Genomic DNA, 5,693 nt, shown 5'->3' with positions numbered 1-5,693 from the left:
ATTGATCCTAAATGAAAATATATAAGTTTGAAATAGAGTTGAAAAAACAGCCTTGTGAAAGTTTGTGTTGGTTATTTCTTTCTTTACTGATCTTCCTGACAGTACTGATTACAGTAAAAGTGTAGATTTTACTATGAAATTCATTTGAGTTTATATGAAAAAGAATAGGTGTGAGTGTGTTAACAAGACAAAGACCTTTTATGATACAAAAGTTCTGCCTCATAACATGCCAAATTCAAGGAGGGAGATCTTTGATGTGAGCAATTACAAATTTATTTATGAACTTACTATAAAATATATTCTTTCAATTCTCTTTCAAAAATCTGATCTGGGGGTGGATTTCAGTGGGGAGCAGTCAAGAGACTCATGTCTCTTGCAGTGGTACATTAAATATTCCATCTGTGGTCTAAGAATAGCCTATCCTAGAGAAGAAATAAAAAAAAAATAAAAGCATTTTTAGTTTCTCCATTATCCTGTTCAGCTCGCTACTAAAGGAAATTGTATATCACCAAGAAGTATGAAAAGAAGTATTCATTTAAAGTGAGTAAAATCTATTATCTGTGTCTGGACAGGTGCCCTAATACAGAACAATTGATGTAGTAACTTATACAGTACTTATAATGTCTCATGCATGGTTTATATATACTGTTCTTTCAACATAACTATACCATTAGTACCATTATTTCCCTAATTAACATATTAATAAACAAAGGAGATGTGCACACCTTGTCTTTTGTTTATGTGATATGTAGATGACACACTTCTGGAAGTCATTCAAAAATTAACATTGCATTCTGCACATGATTCAGTAATTCCAAATTCTTACACCTGGAGTAAAAACACAGTATTTATCAAATGTCTACTGTGAATCTGGCTTATGTAATATATTAGAAAAACTGAGGTAATACTACTTACTTTCAAGGAATTTAAATTAATGAGTATATTTTTAGGAGAAAAAATATATATAAATCATTATTTAAAAGACATTTACTGTAGAAAGAGATTGAGGCATCCCCAGGAGTCTCTAGTGAAATGATCCACAGATTGGAATATTTTAAATTCATTGCTGCTGATCTCCTTGTTCTTCATGCTCATTATCACCTGAAAGAAATAAACAGACAGAGATGGCAGAGAAGAAAACAGAAAACTGCAAGCTCTTCATTGTATTTTCTCATAGGGAAATTCTTTTAGTCAATCACACAACAGGAAAACATGAAATATATTGTAGGTGATTTTTTTGTCTGTCTTTCATGCTCACTTTATCTATGTTTGAGATTTGGGGATTTTTGGAAAGCCAGTCATATATTTCAGAGAAATAAATATAAATTGAGTGACATGTGAGTTGAGAGAAGTGATAGTTGTTAAGGGACTTAATGTGTGTGGCAGATGTCTCAGAGCATCATATGAGTCTGAATTTGATTCCATGAAATCTACAAGAACTGATATGACTTCAAATATAAAATGAACCAGTTCTAAAAATTATTTTCAAAAACAGTTAAACTTTGTGAATTACTTACACATGGAATAATCTAAAGAAACTGAAAGCTACTCTGCAGTAATGAGTAAATGCATGTGATTGGACATTAATATTTGATCTACCTGAAAGAAAATATGTTCTATTAAACCTGAAAAAGTACTAGCTTTGCCCTTTGGAGATGTAAACATTCCATATATTTATATGCCTGAACTTACAGTCTTCTGTCTCAGTTGAATTAAAAGACAAAAAAAAAAAAAGCAAAAGAAAGAAAAAGAAACAACTAGAAATGACTTTCTCTGATGTTTCTCATTCTGACTTAAAGTCTCTACAGTTGCATTATTTCAACTTTACTCTGCTTTCTGGTTGTTTTTATTTATCTTCTAGAAACTTATTAAAGCATAACTTTCTGTATTAGTTTCTAACACTAAAATAGGACTCACCATTCAATGCTATCATTTTTTCTTCACTCTGTTCCTAAACAAACAGAAGAGTAATTTATAAGTACTCAATATGTAAAAAAAAAAAAAAAAAAAAATGAATGGATATATAAATAAAAAGAAAATCATTAGAAAGTTCAAGATAAGCATTACAATCTAAATTAAATTACTCTAGCACTAACATTAAAATTGTGCATGTTAATTAAGACAAAATTTTAAAGCATAGATGAGTGGAAATTAACATATTAAGATGAAGGTAAAGGACATGTCCACCATGCAGTTCTAAAAATTCAGTAATCAAAGAAGTGCTTTATTATTACTTTCACACTTGGTGTATTAAACAAGAATTACAGAAAGTTGATACATAACCATGTGCAGAAAGCTGCTGTCTTCCTGATTACATTTTATCTCCAAATGCTTGTCATTACCATTTTATTTTCTGAAGCTAACTGAAATAATATATTTAATTTTTTTACATTTATACAATACAACTTGAAGAATATTTTTAGTACCTATATTTCAGGTTTTTAAATTTTTTGTTGTTTAATTTTTAAGATTATTTCTGTCCACTAAGAAAATGCCAAATTTCATTGTAAGTTCCTGATTCAAGATCAACTTCCTTCTTGAACATGAGAGCAAGTGTGAGAACAAGAGGGCAGAGTGGAAGGACCTCACTTCACCTCCTCTCATGAAAACAACAAAATCACAGGTACTGCTAAACAACCATCAACAAGGAGACTGGAATCTAGCAAAAAGATATTCTACTTCCAAAGACAAAGAAGCCACAACGAGACAGTAGGAGGGGCTCATTTGCGATACAGTCAAATCCCATACCTACTGGGTGTGTGACCCACAACTGGAAGATAATTATATTGCAGAAGTTCTCCCACAGGAGTGAAAGTTCTGAGCCCCACATCAGGCCCCCCAGTCTGCAGGTCTGGTATCAGGAGGAGGAGCCCCCAGAGCATTTGGCTTTGAAAGCCAGTGGGCTTGATCATAGGAACTCCAGAGGACTGGAGGAAACAGAAACTCCACTCTTGGAGGGTGCACACAATGTCCTGTGTGCACTGGGATGCAGGGAAAAAGCAGTGACTTTATAGGAACCTGGGCCAAACCTACTTTCTGGTCTTGAAGGGTTTCCTGTGGAGGAAGGGGGTGGCTGTGGCTCACTGAAGAGAAAAGGACACTGGTGGTGGAGGTACTGGGGAGTACTTAGTGGAGTGAGCTGTCCTGGAGGCTGCCATTTTGACACTAAGACCTGCCCCATCCAACAGCCTGTAGGCTCCAGTGCTGGGATGCCTGAGGTCAAACCAACAAGGCAGGAGCACAGCCCAACCCAACAGCAGACAGGCTGCTTAAAGTCTTCCTGAGCCCACAGCTGCCTGTAAACACATGCCTTGACATGGCCCTGCCCATCAGAGGGACAAGACCCAGTTCCACCCACCAGTGGGCAGGCACCAGTCCCTGACACCAGGAAGCCTGAATAAGCCTCTTAGACAAGCCTTATCCACCAGGGTTCAGAAAACAGAAGTGAGAGGTACTACAATTCTGCAGCCTGCGGGACTGCAAACACAGAAAGATAGATAAAGTTATACAGCAGAGGAATATGTTCCAGATGAAAGAACATGAAAAAAACCCAGAAGAACAGCTAAGTGAAGTGGAGATAGGCAATTGATCTGAAAAAGAATTCAAAGTAATGATAGTAAAGATATCCAAGATCTCAGAAAAATAATGGAGGCACAGACCAAGAAGGTACAAGAAATGTTTAACAAAGAACTAGAAGATATAAAGAACGAACAAACAAACAGAGCTGAACAACACAATAACTGAAATGAAAAATACACTAGAAGGAATCAATAGAAGAATAAATAAGGCAGAAGAATGGATAAGTGAGCCGGACAGAGTGGTGGAAATCACTGCCATGGAACAGAATAAAGAAAAAAGAATGAAAAGAAATGAGGATAATTTAGGAGACCTGGGGGACAGCACTAAATGCACCAATATTTGCACTATAGGGGCCCCAGAAGGAAAACGAGAGAGAGGAAGGGCCTGAGACATTTGAGGAAATAATAGTGGAAAACTTCCCTAACATGGAAAAAGAAAGAGCCACCCAAGTCCAGGAAGCTCAGAGAGTACCAGATAGGATAAATCCAAGGAGGAACACACTGAGACACTATTAATCAAATTGACAAAAATTAAAGAGAAAGAGAAAATATTAAGATCAACAAGGGAAAAGCAACAAATAACATACAAGGAAATCCTCATAAGGTTATCAGCTGATTTTTCAGCAGAAACTCTGCAGTCCAGAAAGGATTGACATGACATATTTAAAGTGATGAAAGGGAAAAACCTACAACCAAGAATACTCTACCCAGTAAGGCTCTCATCAGATTCAAAGGAAAAATCAAAAGCTTTACAGACAAGCAAAAGTAAAAATAAGTCAGTACCACCAAACCAACTTTACAGCTAATGCTAAAGGAACTTCTCTAGGTGGAAAAGAAAAACCCACAACTAGAAATTAGACAGTTATAAATGGGAAAGCTCACTGGTAAAGGCAAAAATACAGTAAAGGTAGGAAATCATCCACACACAAATGTGATCTCAAAACCAGCAATCATGAGAAGAGGAGAGTACAAATATAGGATATTGCAACAACTTTAAACAATCCTGTATACATATAGACTGCTATAACAAACCTCACAGTAACTGTGAGGTTACCAAAAATCTACAATAAATACATACATAAAAAGGAAAAAGCAATCCAAGCACAACGCTAATGATAGTCATCAAATCACAAGATAAGAGAACAAAAAAGGGAAGAAAAAAGACCTACAGAAACAAATCCAAAACAATTAACAAAATGGCAATAAGAATTTACACATCTGGGGCTTCCCTGGTGGTGCAGTGGTTGAGGGTCTGCCTGCCGATGCAGGGGATATGGGTTCGTGCCCCAGTCTGGGAGGATCCTACGTGCTGCGAGTGTCTGGGCCCGTGAGCCATGGCCGCTGAGCCTGCGTGTCTGGAGCCTGTGCTCTGCAGTGGGAGAGGCTGCAGCAGTGAGAGGCCCACATACCGCAAAAAAAAAAAAGAAGAAAAAAGAATATACATATCAGTAGTTACCTTAAATGTAAATGGGTTAACTGCTCCAACCAAAAAACATAGACTGGCTGAATGGATACAAAAACAAGACCTATATATATGCTGTCAACAACAGACTGATTTCAGATCTAGGAGCACATGAAGGGATGGAAAAAGATATTCCATGCAAATGGAAATCAAAAGAAAGCTGAAGTAGCAGTACTCAAAATAGACTTTAAAATAAAGACTCTCATAAGAGACAAAGAAGGGCACTTCATAATGATCAAGGGATCAATCCAAGAAGATATAACAATTGCAAATATATATGCACCCAACATAAGAGTACTTCAGTATGTAAGACAAATGCTAACAGCCATAAAAGTAGATATCAACAGTATCACATTAACAATAACATATTATTGGGGGACTTTAACACCCCACTTACATCAGTGGACAGATCATCCAGGCAGAAAATCAATAAACACAGCTCTTTAATGACACATTATACTAGATGGACTTAATTGATGTTTATAGAGCATTCCATCTGAAATCAGGAGAATACACATTCTTTTCAAGTGCCCATGGAACATTCTCCAGGATAGATTACATGCTGGGCCATAAAGCAAGCCTCAATAAATTTAGAAAGTTGAAATCATAAGGCATCTTTTCTGACCACAAACCTATGAGATTAGAAATCAGCT

Source organism: Lipotes vexillifer, unplaced genomic scaffold (genome assembly GCF_000442215.2).
Source record: "Lipotes vexillifer unplaced genomic scaffold, Lipotes_vexillifer_v1.1 scaffold761, whole genome shotgun sequence".
Taxonomy (NCBI): domain Eukaryota; kingdom Metazoa; phylum Chordata; class Mammalia; order Artiodactyla; family Lipotidae; genus Lipotes; species Lipotes vexillifer.
Note: the sequence above shows the minus strand (reverse complement) of the source record.